The sequence below is a fragment of the Canis lupus genome, chromosome 6 (assembly GCF_011100685.1).
Source record: "Canis lupus familiaris isolate Mischka breed German Shepherd chromosome 6, alternate assembly UU_Cfam_GSD_1.0, whole genome shotgun sequence".
NCBI classification, from domain to species: Eukaryota; Metazoa; Chordata; class Mammalia; order Carnivora; family Canidae; genus Canis; species Canis lupus.
In genome coordinates, this window is record NC_049227.1 from 66,522,273 (window position 1) to 66,539,085 (window position 16,813).

A 16,813-nucleotide genomic window follows, 5' to 3' on the forward strand; every position below is an offset into this window, starting at 1 on the left:
TGTTCTTTTTTTAGCAGTGAAAAACACCTGCTATAGTTTTCTTAGATAAAATTTGCCTTCTATTTAAGTCATCATACTAATGGCTAAATTTGAGGTTTCAGAATTCTTGATTTTCTTTGTGAAACCATTATATTTCACTTAACACCACAATCAGCAGTGAAGACTAGGGAAAAATTGGGCACACTAACTTTTTATTTATTTCTTTATGTTTTATAGCAAGGCAATGTATTACTTTGAGATCCTCAGATAGCAACTGCTCAGATACAAAAAAAAAATATTCTGACTTATCCTATTATTGATGACTTTGAACATTTAGAAACATTCAGTTTAAGGCCTACAAGAACAAAATATTGGAATATGAAGAGGAAAAATCCACCCCCCCCCCCCCACCACCTCCAGTAGAGTAAAGCCCATTCCACTCTCTCGGGCATTTTGTTTCAGTGACATTCTAATCTTTATACACATTAAGAACTTTCTTTGGTAATATTGTTTCATTAGTGTAAAATGCATTTTAACAAATATGCTCTTTCCCATTAACTGCTTTCCAAACACAGAGAACAAATGGAGACTTGATAAGCATATTTTAATGCTTCATTGAACCCGATATGTATTTCCAAGTCTCATTTTGTTATAACTTTCATAGTTTAATGGAACACCTTGGGCCATGAAGTATTTTGTGTTCATTAACTTTTAAAAAGGGAGAGATATGCTATCTAATTATCAGCATTTGGGCCAGAATATCAAGTGCACTTCATATTTTTCTGATTCTACCCATGATATAGACCATACCTAGGGACATGGCAAATGAGAAGTAGAATTCAGGGCTGTCCAACTGAACTTGGTGCAATGGTGGAGATGTGCTATACCTGTGCTGTCCCAAACTGCAGCTACTACGTGTGGCTATTGCATACTTTAAGTGTGGTTGGTACAAGGGAGGTACTAGATTTTTAATTTTACTTATACTAATTTGTTTACATTTAAATAACCACACGTTGCTAGTGGCTACCACGTGGAACAGTACAGGGCTAGATCATTTATGACCAGCTTTTCAAAAAGAACAGCCATTTCCACAACAATTGTTTATCCTAATTCATAGCTCTGGCCACTCTTATTCCTACATAAATAATGTCTAAAAGGATCAACCTTTGTGTTATTTTTATTATTTTCTATTTTAACTTTTGGGGGGTTGTTTCTAAATACTATAGATTTAAATTTGCTAGAGAATATCTGTTCTTCGCAGTATTTTGCATCTACAGATTTATTTAACTGCTTTCTACAAAAAGTTGAGCTGTTCAGATAAAATAAATTTGTTTCAAATTTATCATTTATTAATATAACTGTATTTCTGTCTTGTTCAATACCATGATTAGTTTAAAATTTCTTCAAACAAGTCACAAGAATTATCTTCAGAATAAATAAAATGCTATTAGATATGAAAAAGTAAAATATTTATTTCAGCTTTGTCTCAGGCAAAATATGCCTGGAAATACCTAATATCATATGATTTAAATATGCTTACATGATGACTTGAGTTCAAGTAAATTTGTGGAATGAAAGAAAAGAACAAATACAAAATTTGCAACAGACTCCTGCATTTTTATAATTGGCTGGCGTTTGACTCCTTATGTTAATATACATTTTATCCTTTTACTCTAGTTGTGAAATTCTTAAATCATCGTTTTATCTTTTGTTTTTGGTTTCTGCAATGTCTTTACAAGATATGTAATAATCTTTACAAGATTGTGAGCAAGTCACTTAATTTAAGGTCTTTTGTTTGATTCCAGTTAAATGGGTAATGCCACTATTATCTGCTGGGAAGTTATTTTAAAACTATGTGATTGACCAAAGCCAGTTAGGAATAACATGTTTGTGGGAATAGGAATACTTTTTAAGTTTGTTGAAATACCCTGAAATTTCCTTCCTCTCTATATGCAAAATCTTTTTTTGTTTGTTTGTTTGTTTGAATTCTTATATGCAACCAAATCCACAGAGTATGCAGTATTTCGGTACTCTAAATTCCTTATTTTTCTTTCTCAATTTTTGTTCTCTGCAGATAAGCCCTGTCCATGTACCCCATAAAGAGCTGCGGTATCTTGACTATTCCAGCCCCAAATCTATTCTACACTGTCAATCACATCACCTCCCAAGGTACTTCACTGCACACAAATCAAGTTTGAGTCAAGTCTACTTCTAATCAATAGATCCTTATAGATTGTTTTAGTATACCTAAATCACTTCCCAGAAAATATCTCGCCATCTCATTTCTAATGGGAAAACATTAGATGAGATTTCAATCTGGGCCACTATAGAAGAAAGGCTAATGTACTCTTCTGGTCCATCAGGGGCCTAAGCTCCATGTAGTTCTTACATGAAATGGGAAAATGTTTTCTCTCAAGTCAAAGACACACACACAATGGGAACATTTTAACGGGGACCAGTGTAGAACTAAAGAAAATGGCTGAAGGAAGTGCACGCTGCCAGATTGTTTCGACACTGTAGAAAGTTTATACGTTGCCTTGAAATCTCTGCAGTGTGGTCCGGCAAGCAAGTTTTAAAAACACAAGTAGGGGATCCCTGGGTGGCTCAGAGTTAAGCGCCTGCCTTTGGCCCAGAGTGTGATCCTGGAGACCCGGGATCAAGTCCCACATCAGGCTCCCTGCATGGGGCCTGCTTCTCCCTCTGCCTGTGTCTCTGCCTCTCTCTCTCTCTGTCTCTCATTAATAAATAAATTTTAAAAATCTTTAAAAAATAAAAAAAATCAAAAAATCAAAATCAAAATCAAAACACAAGTGCCTCTGAAGCAAAAAATGCCTGGAAATCATTTTTTTTTTCTCTTTACTGTATCAACAGCAAATGTGGCTACTAATGGTACTTTGAATACAGTAAAAACACAGTCCATTTATTATCCATATTCCAAAGATATTTATTGCTCTAATAAGACAGTTAAATAGTATGCTAAGCAGCTGTTCTTAACAATCTGTCCTGTTCTGTAGCCAAGGGGAGTACCGACAAAATTTGTATTTATATGTTGTACTTTCCAGTTAAGAAAATCATCTCATATAGATCATCTTACTTAATCTTCGTAGGAGCACTGTGGGAGTTAGTATGTCCTTGACCACAGTCTGGAAACTGAGGCTCTGATAGGTAAATGAGTTGCCTGTGGCATATTACATACAGCTGGCATATTAGAGATGTATCTTTAAACACGGACAGAAGGTTCCAGAAGCTGCCCTCTTCTCATTGTAATATATGAAGGAATGGTGACTTATATTTACCATTTTATTTTTCTGATATTTTAAATGAATATTTAGTTCTGGGGGGAATAAAAGAATTTTGGTCTATGTGACTCCTAGGCAGCCAGCCCTACACTGTTTCTCAGACTATGCTGGAGGCTGGTATGCTGCAATCGGCATAATGTTAAACTCTGTGTGATTTAGGATGGAAGCTACTGAAGGACATTCACTTCAGGAGTTTTGCTACAGTTAGATGTAGACCAGAGTCAACTGAGACTTTAGTCTTCCGTATCCTCCGAGAACACTTTCTTGACTATGATTGGCCACTTCTAAGATGGCCCCAAGTGATGCCCTCCTCCTAGTGTTTATGCAAAATCCCTTCCCCTGGAGTATGAGGGGGGACTTAGTGACTTGCTTCTTATGAATAAAATATGGGAAATGGGATGGTGTATCACTTCTGGGGTGAGTTTACAAAAAGACTGACTTCTGTTTTACTGGCCCTCTGTTGCTTTTCTGCTTGCTCATCCTGATGGAAGCCAGCTGCCATTCTCCAGGTTGCCCTATGGGAGGCTTATGTGGAGAGGAACTGGAGGAAGCTCCAGTCAATGGCTGCTGAGACACTGAGGCCACTAGTTCAACAACACATGAGGAACTGAATCTTGTCACCAACCATCTGAGTGAGCCTCTAATCTATCCTTGAGGTGACTGCAGCCCTGGTGATCACTCTGATTGTTGTCTTGTTGAGGATCTGATCCAGAGGATCCAGGTAAGCTGTGCCCCAATTTCTGACCCACAGAGACTATGAGATAAAGTATTTGTTGCCTCAAACTTCTAGGTTTTGGAAGTAATTGGTTGGTTACATAGAAATATGTAACAGATATATTGACTAAGAGAATTCGTTTCCCACTGTGGACACGATGCCCATTCCACTGTCCAGAATTAATTTTGGAAACGGATTTGATGTCAGTAACTGTGAAAACCACACAGTGGATAAAATCATTGCTTTGGGATTAGAAACATCTGGGCTGTGTCTGGATTTGCCATTTACTACCCTAAGACACCGGAGAAGTTGTGTAATATCTCTGATCCTCCCTCTCCTCATTTGTAAACCTGTCTATACTATCTACTTCATAGGTACTTTTTAAAGCAAGATCATGAAAACAAAACAAAAATGTTTAGCATCTAGTAGGAACCCAGAAAGTATTAGCTATTTTATAATAATTATTCCTTAATTTGAATTTAAATATATTAGCTACATCTACCCATTTGGTTTTACATTCCTTAGCATTCTTATTCCTGTTGCAAGGATCAATCAATAGCATTTTGTAAATACCAATGAACAAACTATAAGCCATTCCTTTGGATAGGAGGAACCTATGTAATCAAAAAACTCCCACTAAAAATGTAAATAATAGTGTACTAAACACCAGGAGGATGCCAAGGAAGTACAATAAAAACATTCTAAGATATTTTGCAAGGCCCAAAATAATGTAAGTGCATGATAATAACTGGCATGTAATGTCTTAAAATAGAAGCCAAGCTACAATGATTTTCATTAGATGCTTCTCAAATCCTATGGGTGACATGAACCCATTTCCTCTGTCACATTTCTGAAGAGATAATTGCAGGAAATACTGTAAACAGCTTAACATTCACAGGTCATATTGAGAAATGTTTATAGATATTGACAGCTAAATACAACATATCACAGCATCCTGCACAATGTGGCATTTACCTAACAATGAACTTCCACAAATCAAAGTCAAAAAGTCAAGCTTTGCTTTGGTAAAAAGAGATATAGAAATATTTGTTGAATGGATGAATGAATGAATGAATGAATGAATAATGAATGAAATGCTTCCTAGAATTATAGGTTTGTTTGAAATATTATAGAAATGATAGAAATAATATTAATGAAAAATTTTATTTTTCTTTCATAATATTAAATTTTAAGGCATTAACCGCTTGGATTTAGAAATTAAACAAAAATTAACTCAGGACAAGAAAAATAATTCTTTCAACAATCTACTAGACAGACAGTAAATATAAAAAAAAATCTCCTAAGATTCACAGAATTATTGTATCAAATATTTTTTAAAAACTGCAAAACTTGGGACACCCTGCTAGTTCCATGGATGCAATGTGCAGCTCTCGATTTTGGGATTGTGAGTTTGAGCCCCACATTGGGTGTAGATATTAAAAGTAAAATCAAGGCCGCCCCGGTGGCTCAGTGGTTTAGTGCTGCCTTCAGCCCCGGGGTGTGATCCTGGAGACTCAGGGTCGAGTCCCACGTCAGGCTCCCTGCATGGAGCCTGCTTCTCCCTCTGCCTGTGTCTCTGCTTCTCTCTCTCTTTCTCTCTGTGTCTCTCATGAATAAATAAAATCTTAAAAAATAATAAAAAAATAAAAATAAAAAAATAAAAATAAAATCAAACAAACAAAAAAAGGGGGCGCCTGGGTGGCACAGTCAGTTAAGCATCTGGCTCTTGGTTTTGGCTCAGGTTGTGATCTCAAGGCTGTGAGATCGAGCTCCAACTTGAGTTCTGTACTTAGAAGTCTGATTAGGATTCTCTTTCCCTCTACCCTCTGCCCCTCCTGCTCATGCTCTCTCTCTCTAAAATAGATAAATAAATCTTTAAAAAACAAACAAAAAGCTGAACAACTCATATAGTTCACAAAAAATTAAAAACGAAATTTGCTAAACTCTTAGATAGAAATGTCTACTAGGAAATAGAGCAAATTAACAAAGTCTCTATATAAATTATATTTCCTACCTGACAGTGTGTAATTTAATATTTGGGGTTAAGTGGAAGCAAATAAAATGTACTTACATTTATTGAGCATGAGAAAAAATTAAGTGTAGATATAGAGAAATGTTTGCTTTAGGAAAAAAGAATTAACTTCTCAATCTTCGTTTGTTAGTTATTTAGTGCACTAAACATACAAAGTCTGGGTGTAATTGTTACCTAGTCTTTTAGTGAAAATATGTGTGAGTGGAGTGGATATATATATACATACTTGAGAATGTATATGCAGAACAAAGTTATTGGTATTTCTAATTGAATTACTTTTCTTACCTCCCTAAGCGCCACATGAATTTTAAATTACTGTATATTTTATCTAAATACCCCCTCCGAAAGGTTCCCCAATCTCCTCACATTTGTCCTATGTATTCATTATTTATTAAATTGTACCTTTTTTCACAACCAGAATTACATATTGATAATTGTGAATGTTGATTACTTTCCTTGGAAAGCCATTTATGTACTTATTCTTGTACCTGGTAAACAACAAATATATATATATATATATAAATATTTTATTTTTATTTATTCATGAGAGACACAGAATGAGAGAAGCAGAGATATAGGCAGAGGGAGAAGCAGGTTCCCCGCAGAGAGCCCGTTGTGGGACTCAATCCCAGGACCCCAGGATCACGACCTGAGCTGAAGGCAGACGCTCAACCTCTGAGCCACCTAGGCGTCCCAAAGACTATATATTTTTAAAGCTATTTTAGCTTCTCCAAGAAAGATTTGAATCAGGAGTGTTTTTATATGAGTGATGCAAACTTTTGTATTTTGTGATTTTCCCAGAAAAGCATGAAGTTTGGCTGAACATAACAAAACAAAGCAAAATCTTGCTTTTCTAAGCTCTGTATGGTCTTTGACCATATTAAAACTAGGCCAGGATACAGAATGTTAACTGTTTCGTGGGAATCCTCAGACCAAAGTAACATTGGTGCAAAGTGAAAATTCTTACTGGATTTAAACAGAAAGAAAAAATGGCAAGAAGGGAAAGGATTTTTTTAAAAAATGAGAAATTTTGCAATTCATGTTTGTTTAGCACTTCTTATGGGTCAGGTACTGTGCCAGTTCCCTGGATTATATCAGTGAATAAAATCAGCAAAAATCTCCACCCTCCTTGGGCTTACATTCTCATGGGGGGAGGGGCACTTGGGTGAAGGGAGAGAGACAGTAAATAACAAACATAACAAATAAGCTATATAATATGTTAAAAAGTGATATGTGCTAAAGATAAAAGAAAAGTAGAGCCAGGGAATGGAAAATGTGTATGGAGGCAGGGTGAGGGTAGGGTTATCTAGGAAGCTGAAAAAGTGACATTTGAGCAAAGACTTGAAGGAAGAAGGAAATGATCCCAACAAATCTTTGAAGAAAATGCATCTAAAGCAGAGAGAATCACTTCAGTGAAAGCCCTAAGGCAAGATTGTGTGTGATACACTCAAGGGACAGCAAGAAGATGAATGTGGCTGGAACAGAGGCAGGAAAGATGGGGAGAAGGGAAATGGGTTGGTGGGTAATGTGTCTAGGGGACGGGGTGGTGGTACAGCGCATCAAGAGACCTGTGGGCCATTGTGAAGACTGACTGACTCCTGATTGATCAAATTTCTTGTGCTTGCCTCTTTTTCCTCTGCCTTTTCCTCCTTCACCAAGGTCAACTTTGGTGCCTGGCATTTTTTCTTTTTTAAGATTTTATTTATTTATTCATGAGAGACACACAGAGAAAGGCAGAGACATAGGCAGAGGGAGAAGCAGCCTCCCCACAGGGTCCCTGAAGGGAACCCGATGCGGGACTCGATCCCAGGACCCTGGGATCACGACCCGAGCCAAAGGCAGAAGCTTAACCACTGAGCCACCCAGGCATCCCCTGCCCAGCATTTATTTACCGAATGCTTGTCTTGATTTGAACAATAATAGGATTCTAAAGTTTCAGGAGTGTGTTTCCACAATTTTCTTCTTCTCATCATTTCTATTCAATCCAAAAATATGTATTGGGTTCCTAATGTGTGCAAAAGTATGTGTCAGGCACATTTACAAAATAGAAGCTGTCGTCTACAGCCTCTTGACAGAATCTGGTCCTGCAGACCACTATCAAGCACGACACAATACTCAGCGTTTTATTTATTAATTTTTTAAAGATTATTTATTTATTTATTCATGAGAGAGAGAGAGAGAGAGAGAGAGAGAGAGAGGCGCAGAGGGAGAAGCAGGCTCCATGCAGGGAGCCCGACGTGGGACTCGATCCCAGGACTCCAGGATCATGCCCTGGGCTGAAGGCGGGCACTAAACCGCCGAGCCACCCGGGAATGCCTACTCAGCGTTTTAGATGTGTTAACTCACTCAGGCCTCCCAGCAACCTATAAAACGGATGCTGTTATTTTTTCCCTTTTAAAGGTGAGAAAAATGAAGCATGGGACGATTAAATAACTTATCCAAGATATGTAGACAGCGAGCTACAGAACTAAAACTTGAACTCGGGTGTTTTTTGACTCCACTGTTTGGGTTCTTGACTGTTCACAATGCAGCCTTCTATTGCATGATCCTTCACAATACTCAGACTCTTTGAGATGTTTTCTTTATCCACTTGTTCATTCACCAAGTATTTATGACCATTCTCCTGTCTTCTCAGTGCTGTGCGGCACCGTGGAGACAGGGCCGCCGCAGGCCTCTATGGTATCTTCGTGTGAATTAGAAAAATGTGTCTGTTTCTGAAGGCAGGAATAGACTTTACTTTCTTCTGGTGGAAAGTTCCTGTAATATTCTGATCTTTGAAGAGCAAGACATCTGACTGCCATTGTTGGAAAATGGTCATAATAAATGCACAGATTTGTTGGCAGGTGCAAACGTAGAATATATATGAAAGTCAAAATAGTAAAGGTATTTATGATGTAAATAGCATCCCTTAGATGTGATGCCCTTGTGAAGTGCACAACATGAAGTGCTGTACATGACTCCGCGATACGAGCCACATAAAAGAAAACATTGCTCCCCAGACATGAAAAATACAACACTCATAGTAGGTCAGAAAACTCATTTATTTTCTGTGAGACCTTTTGGGGCTTTCTTGATAGACTCTTTCAAAAACTTCCAAATGAACGTAAATAACTCAGCAATGTCGAAAATTAATATTTGAACGGTAATAAGACACCAAGGTTTTAGGGAGCATATTCTTGCCATTCTTTTAGGATCATCTCTTATTTTTATCGATTCTATTCAGTTAACAAAAACAAAAACAAAACAAACATGTGTTGAATTCAGACCAAATACAAAATTGCACGGTAGGCATATTTCTAAAAATATGGACCGTAGCCTGTTGGGCATAGACCATGTACTGTGAGGCGCTAGAGCGCTATTGAACTATACACGATGCCAACTTTTTATAGTATTTATATCCATCACAACTGACATTAGTCAGTTACCTACTTAGAAGAGGATTTTCTCTCATCAAGATCAGAGCATGCCTGTGCCATACTTTTATATTAATTAGCACTTATCCTCAAAAGATTTTAAGGTATGACTGGTTATTAATTGCATCTTCACAAATAATAAAAAAGGAGGTTTGGGGAGGCTAATAGTAGGGCTGGGTTCAGTCAGGAGTTTCTGACTCCAAAGCCCACCATGCCAGGCTGCCTCCCAGCACATGGTGGGAGGATGACCTACTCCCGAGCCCCTTGAAGGTTGATAGAAAAATCAGAGACGATGGTTACGGAAGAGAGCACGCAGCCAGAATGATGGACTCGTGACCCTACCTGTGCCAGATTCCAGCCTGCTTACGTCTACCCAGACCAGGCACAGCTCCCATTGTTTAGCAGCCAATTCGAATGACTAAACTCTGAACTATAATTTCAGATATACGCAAAATGGTTCCAGAATTTGCTTCAGGGGTCATTAGATCCCCTTCCTTCTCCATGTATACTGCTTCTAAGCTTAGACACTGCGCTTCTGAAAGGGTAATTTGAAGATATCAGGGGGTATGAAATAAGAACAACAAACACATATTGAAAGTTAACCGGGTGCCAGATACTACCGTGAGCGCTTTGTTCTAGTCTCATTTAAGAAGTGAGAATCAGGATTTTGGTTTTTTGGTTTTTTGGTTTTTTTCCTGAGAACAAATATTAAGAGCTTAGACTCAACTTGGAAATATATCTGGGGCTGAAAGTTTAGGTAAAGGAATGAGTATAAATGAATTTTTGTACCTCAAAGCCTCCCATGTAGCAACGTGGCCCTGACGGCATTGTCAACAACCCAGCGGATGAGACATTTCAGCCACTTAGGAAAGTTGTTATAGCTTCATATAATTCCTTCATTCAAATGGCCATTTATTTATTTATTATTTTTACTTATTCATGTAGTCTCTAAATGACTAGTTTGAGAAAGAAACTCTTGGGGATATCATCACAAAGAAAGTAAGACTTTCTCGAAGCTGATAAAAATCATTTTTACAATTTTTTTTATTAGTATCTTTTCTTCTTAAAAAACAAAATCTGTGTCTACGCTCTGTTTCCCCTACCCTATCGTAAGCCCCTCAAGAACGGGAGCTAGGTTTTTCTACCTCTTTGAGATTTTTAGTGTTTACCCTTCCACTTGGCTCACGGAAGAGACTTCATTCATTTACTAACTGATGATTTTTCGAGCACCTACTGTACGTCAGGCAGTGGACTTGGGTGAGGGAGTACGATGGCAAACTGGGTGTACTTCTTACAAAATTGTCACTGTTGGAGAGAAGCCAGATAATAAATAGGCAATTTCATGAGGTACAAATACAGTTTAGGGCGATACAGGGGTACTCACCGGAATAGGGGGATACTGAACTCAATCTAAGCTGGCCAGGAAGAACTTTCCAGAGAAGGTGACAAATATTCTGAGGTCATAAAGAGAGTGGTAGTTAAGAGGGGAAGGGGCAGGACAGGTGACGTTTACCACAGGAGCCAAGGCCTTGAACCCACCAGCAAGGGTTCTTGCTGGAACTCGCAGTATCTCATCATGGTCAGATGGTGAGATCTCGCCTGAGGGGAGTGGGGTGGCAAGCAGGAGACAGCTCACAAAAGGAACTCCACCAATGTTTGTTTCTGATGCTCCTGGGGCTGTTGGTAGGTGACATGATTACAGCTGGAATCCCTATAGGTGTGCCTAAAAAGCAGGTGTCTACACAGGCCAGTCATCATGACAAACACCAAGTGCCTCTCACCGAGGACAAAACAAAAGGCGTTCTCATTACCAGCTGAGTCAGAGCGCGGGGCAAAACGGGTCAAGAACCCAGGTGTTCTCTTTCCTAACCGGATGCTATCATTGTTGGCGTATTAGGAGAAAGGTGGAATCCGCTCAGGTGGATGAATAGTTTCAGATTCTCCAGCCTTGTTTGGCTACATCATCTCTGTGACCTTTAGAGAAACCGGATCCTGAATCTCAGAAACTACCCATCCATACATGAGCAAAATCGCTTTTGTTCTATTTGCATTTTTGCAAATGAAGCACCATCCGAGGGTATCTATCCCATCGCGGGGAGCTTTTGCTTCTCTCAACCTTTCCTGGCTCCGAAAGCATTTCTCCCATCTGAGCTAGGTACTGAACTTTGAAGAAGAGTCCACTGTAATAACAGTAAAGTTTAATGATGCATAACTTTGAGAGACTGACAAATTTCCAGCCAAAGTATTGATTCTTACAGAATTTATGAAGCACATGCTGTATTCTGTGTCATTATGGTCCATTTTTGGCTGAAAGAATCATGTAAAATAGATTTTTAAATGAGTGGTAATAGCCAGACATAAAGAAGGTATTGATGTGTGTCATGAAGGGTGAAATAGCATGCCAGATTAAAGCATATAACAAATCAAAAACAACAGTACCCTCCACTCCTACAAATATAAATTTGCTTTTCCTTTTAATCACCCCTTCTATGTACCACTTTGCACATTTGCAATTTCCTTTCTTACACAACTCTTCCGAAGAGCGTTAAGAATGTGTAGAATTTTTGCATAGTTGCCCACCGTTGCTTTGGGGGATACTGAAAGTTCAGAAACATGGTTGCTTAAATTTGGCAAAGTAATTGCTCTTCCATGTAAATACTGCCCTTTGTAAATAATGCTAAAAGCTTATACTCTAATCTTTATTGGTTGCCTATAAATGGAATATTTAGTGGATCAATATTTAGATACCTGTATCAATTCAACGATTTTAAAGCGATACCGGAAGATTCTTATCTGTTTTTCAGAAGCATAAAAGTGGATTTTCCTTTATAACTTCCAGCTAAGCTCTTCCTTGTGCTCGAAAGAGCTCATGGATGACACCCCTACCTCCAACTTGTTTTGAAAAAGTATCAGATTTGTTCCTGTGGTCCTCCGCTGCCTGTTTGTGCCCTGCTCATCTTAACGCCTGTTATGAATTAGTTTCTCAAGAAACAATTGAAATGTAAGTCTTCTTCTCCTCCAGTCTGCATTTTGTTTTGACACACTGGGGGACAAGTGGCTTTCAAAAAGAGTAATTTAAACTTTGATTTTACGCTTCACTTTGGAATACATGTTTATTAAACGCGTATCTCACCGACAGAGTAATCAATACCGATTGTGTAGTACATTAGGAGGAAACCATGTCTGAGATTATTAGAAAAATTAAATGCTTTTAGTTTTGCTTACTTGAGCAATATGGGAAAATTAACAGTTTAAACCCTTTCAGGTATCTTGACCAGACTTAGCCTGAGTCAGAACTCACACTACTGTGGCTGAGCTTTCTGTCTTGTTTTTTTTTTTTTTTTTCCCTCCCCTCCCCTGCCCTTCTCTCCCCTCCTTTCCCCTGGCCTTCTCTTCTCCTTTCTTTCTCTTAGCAAAGCTGCATTTACCCTATCTAGTTAGCAGTCACCTCGAGAACATCGAATAACTGAAATCCTAATGTTAAAGACTAACATTGATACACAAATATCCGCATTGGGATGGGACCACAGAAAGAAAATCGACAGAGTGGCTCTGGTTTTCTCTGAAAAGGATTTCCATCACATTCCAGAAACCTTGTCAGAGTCAGAAAGAGAGGTCTCGCAGGTCTGACCGTACTGGGGACCAGTGGATCCCAGTCACAGATCTATCTGCCCCCCCACAGCCAGAAGCCCCATGAGAATAAACTAAATCCTTTTTTTGGAAACAGCTGCTTTTCAACAATTCAGGAGTTTATCAGCCTAATAAAAAAGTAACTTGGCAGGAAGAAAAAGGCTGAACGTCTCAATAGGCTCTTCTCGGGCCCTAGTGGAGCCTGAAGAACACTTCAAGGTCTTAGTCAACATGAACAGAGGAGCTGGGATGAGCACCCTCATCCATACCGCAAACAAGCTCCCTAGAGACCCAGAGAGAGGTCAGTCTTTACATAAACATTTTTCCCAGGCCTCAGGCAAGTAAATTCAAATAAAATCAACCAAGTCCCGGATGGAGGGTTAGAACAAAGGCTCAGGGACCAGGAAAGGGAGACCCTCGCCTCAGGACCACGTCCCACCAGCAGCGCCCATGTACAAACTGCATTTAACATAAGGTGTTGCAGTTCACGGTGTCTACGTTCATAGCTTTTTCCAGGTGGACTTTTTTTTTTTTTTTTTTTTAAGAACAATTTCTAGTTTAGCGGATGGATGCGCTAGAAGAAATAAAATTTTAGAAAGCTATAAATTTTGGAAGCAATTCTTAAAAATGTAGCCGCACTCAAGGACACTTGAAATGCAGAAGTTGTTATTCATCTTTGGATCTTAATTTCCTCTTTTTTTTACCCCCAAATCCCAGTGTTTGTTAGACACTCTAGGCAGACTATAGACATACAATGTGTCCATAAGTGTACATAATTGTAGCATTTGGTTGTGACAAACTAGTTTTACTAAAATGGAAGATTTAATAGATGAAATGAGGAACTATGTCAATGTAATAGCATATTAGATTTTGCAAATGAGCTATTCCTAAGGCAACAAGAATTGCTTTGCTTTTATATTTCCACAATCGTTCGTTCATTTGACAACTAACATTCAGAATCCATCTTTGATCTTGGAGGACTCATACTAATCAAAGTACAATAAATCCTTATACTTAGGAACATAAAATGATACCGTCAGAGTCCTTGGCCTGTAGGATACGCAGACCCACCCAAGCAAGACCTGATGTCCCGGCTAGCTTTATAGAGGCGTGGGAGGCGGTCAAACTTGTCTCCAGGCCTTTCAGCGTTGCTCTCTGCCACATTTCCCAGCCAGGGTCAGGGATCCCAAGATTCTAATGACCAATCATGGAGGATTTGTTATGTGCCATACATTTACACTGGTTGTTACTGGGCCTTACATCAGCTTGCAGGATCAGTATTTTATTTCCATTTCACAGATACGAAAATGAGGCCCATTAAGTCCAACTATTTCCAAGGGGCAGAGCTGGATTTCAACCCCATGTCTGACTTCAAAGCCCCTCCTTAAGCTCATGACATCATTATGTCTCATCCTGAGACCTGAGACTTCCAGGCGGAGTTCACGCCCAAACTTGTTCTTCTTGTTTTGGCTCCTGATTCTCTTTGGCTTTGGGACTTTGGAGCTTTGGAATATAGACAGTTTTTTTTTTTTTTTTTTTTTTGGTGGGGGAGTGGGAACCAGAAGGGGGGAGGGGATGGGAAGTGGGAGAAGGGAGATTGAGAAATGGAAGGCATACATGGTTCTACTTCTATCAACTTATTACTAGAATTCTATTTAGTTTCTGACGGGGACCTTTGGAAATGATACCTTTACCCAGAGGACTTGTTACAGGATAAATTTAAAGCAGCATAGCATATTGTTGATCACGCAGACAACATGACTGCCAATTCAGCGTACTGTTAAGATTAGCCATTTGTGTTGGCTCGATGATGTTGTGAAAACTCCTGTTAGCTTCTTGGAACTACAAAACATGTGATGAGAAATCTTCCTTATTTTGCTTTGTGACTATCTGCCATTTGATTTTCACTCTAAAACATAAACTGACATCTCTCGGGTCTGTAACAGAATTCTCCCATTGTGAGTAAGTCCCCCAAAACACACTTGGTTGGCAGAGCAGCCCAATGATCTGTGAAAAATCACCAGGAATCAATATTGCCATTAAAGACTCCTTTGTGAAATTTACTGGGTGACTTTGGGCAAGCCACTTAACCTCCCTACACCTTCAAATATAAAATGGTCATTATGAGGATCAAGCAAGATAATTTCTACATGAAAGGGCTTTACAAATTGTTAAGTATTATACAAACGTTAAGGGCCTTTCTGGGCATCAGTCTTAATCTGATTCATTCCTTCCTGAGAAGCAATCTGGCAATAGAAAGGCCTTGACTTGAGTCTTCCATCTGTGATATCCTTTTGACCCTACTCTTTAAGGGAAGAACCAAGACTCCTAGAATTCTCTCTGTAATTTACCACAGCTCTGCCAATAATCATATGTCATGAGCACTGAACATTTTCTCCTTGGATTTCCTAATCCTGATTAAATGGTAAATCCTGAAGTTATTAGGTAGCAAAGGCTCATTTATCAAATCCTTAGAAAGAAACTTCTCTTCTTGGAATTTTTTTCCATCTCCTCTCACTTAGCAGTTTATCTTTTATAATCACGGATTGCTGTCTAGGCAGTCTACTTGAGATAGGAGGCAGGGAGTAATAGACCCATATGAGGAATGATAAATGAAGATCTCTCTCTGTTCCTTTCTTCTCATTTGCCTCCTTACATTTGGGGTAACAGGTACCTCTCATGCCCATTCATGATTCTTTTTCTAAAAGTACCTTAGTGCCCCCTGCAGGTTATATGAGTTTCTCCTCCCACAATCTTGTTTATACTTCGTTTTTTTTTTTTTTTTCTTTCTTTCTTTCTTTCTTTTTTTTTTCTTTTTTAACCCTCTCCTGAAACAGACTAGTGCTAGGTTTTTCTCAATGGTGCTAGAATCCGCGAGGATTGTTATTTACAGTATGCTCTCAAGTACTCAGAAAAATGATTCAGCAGTGGGGTGATTTCGATCTCATGTGCAATTTGAGTGTCATAACGGATCCTACTTGGCCTAAGATGGGTTGCCATGAGACTGTCGACTATGGGCGACATTCACAGGTGGGAATCTGAAGACTAAAAGGCCAACTAACTCTGCAGGGCTTCCAAAACTAGCTTGGCAATGGTTGCAGGGCTAGAACTCAGGTCTTCCAGGGTTTATTCAAGTACGCTTTTCTTTATTGTGTTTTGAATAGTTTCTTTTCCCTGTTTTCAAAAGTATCTGTGTTGTCCTCCAGTTGTATATCTCAAAAACAGAACCCTAGGAGCTATAATGTCATCCATTGGCTTCCGTAGATAACCGATGGATTAGGGCTTTCAGCATGCCGAAAGGATCTGCTTGGTTAATACTAATCCAATTTGTAACCACATCCTGGTGCTATTGCAAATGTCTCGGAGGTCAAAGGTATAATTTAGTGAGAACTAGAAAACTGCAATAAACATGGGGGAAGGCTTATTTCTTGATTTACTTGAAAGTAGCCTAAAGCAAAGTACTCCAGCACACAACCTCGTAATGATCCTTCTGCTGAAAAGCAGAAGTCTATTGACTTTTTTTAGGTTTTATGATCTTGAAAATCTTGAATATTTTCTGAACCTCCTGCTTCCTGAAATATCACTCATTCATCCTCCAATTATTCATTGGCATCCTCAATCCTGTGTGTTTATTTTGCTTATTCTTAGTGCAGAATGGCCATCGATTTGGATTATTTGTCATCTAAGAATACGGAGCTCAGGAAAGCCTTTCTCTTTTGAAACTATTTTGAGATTTTTGAATATA

The 16,813-nt window shown here is 38.7% G+C and overlaps 1 protein-coding gene and 1 long non-coding RNA gene across 3 annotated transcripts in view; one reads left to right on the top strand and one right to left on the bottom strand.

Annotated features, from left to right (window-relative positions):
- ADGRL2 (adhesion G protein-coupled receptor L2) overlaps positions 1–16,813 on the bottom strand; it is a 619,868-nt gene that overhangs the window by 387,677 nt on the left and 215,378 nt on the right.
- LOC111096435 overlaps positions 1–16,813 on the top strand; it is a 44,032-nt gene that overhangs the window by 17,667 nt on the left and 9,552 nt on the right. For both annotated transcript variants that reach the window (XR_005361374.1, XR_005361373.1), the window contains exons 3-4: positions 2,054–2,148; positions 3,770–3,999. This is a non-coding gene — a long non-coding RNA (uncharacterized LOC111096435). The remainder of the gene's footprint in view (positions 1–2,053; positions 2,149–3,769; positions 4,000–16,813) is intronic.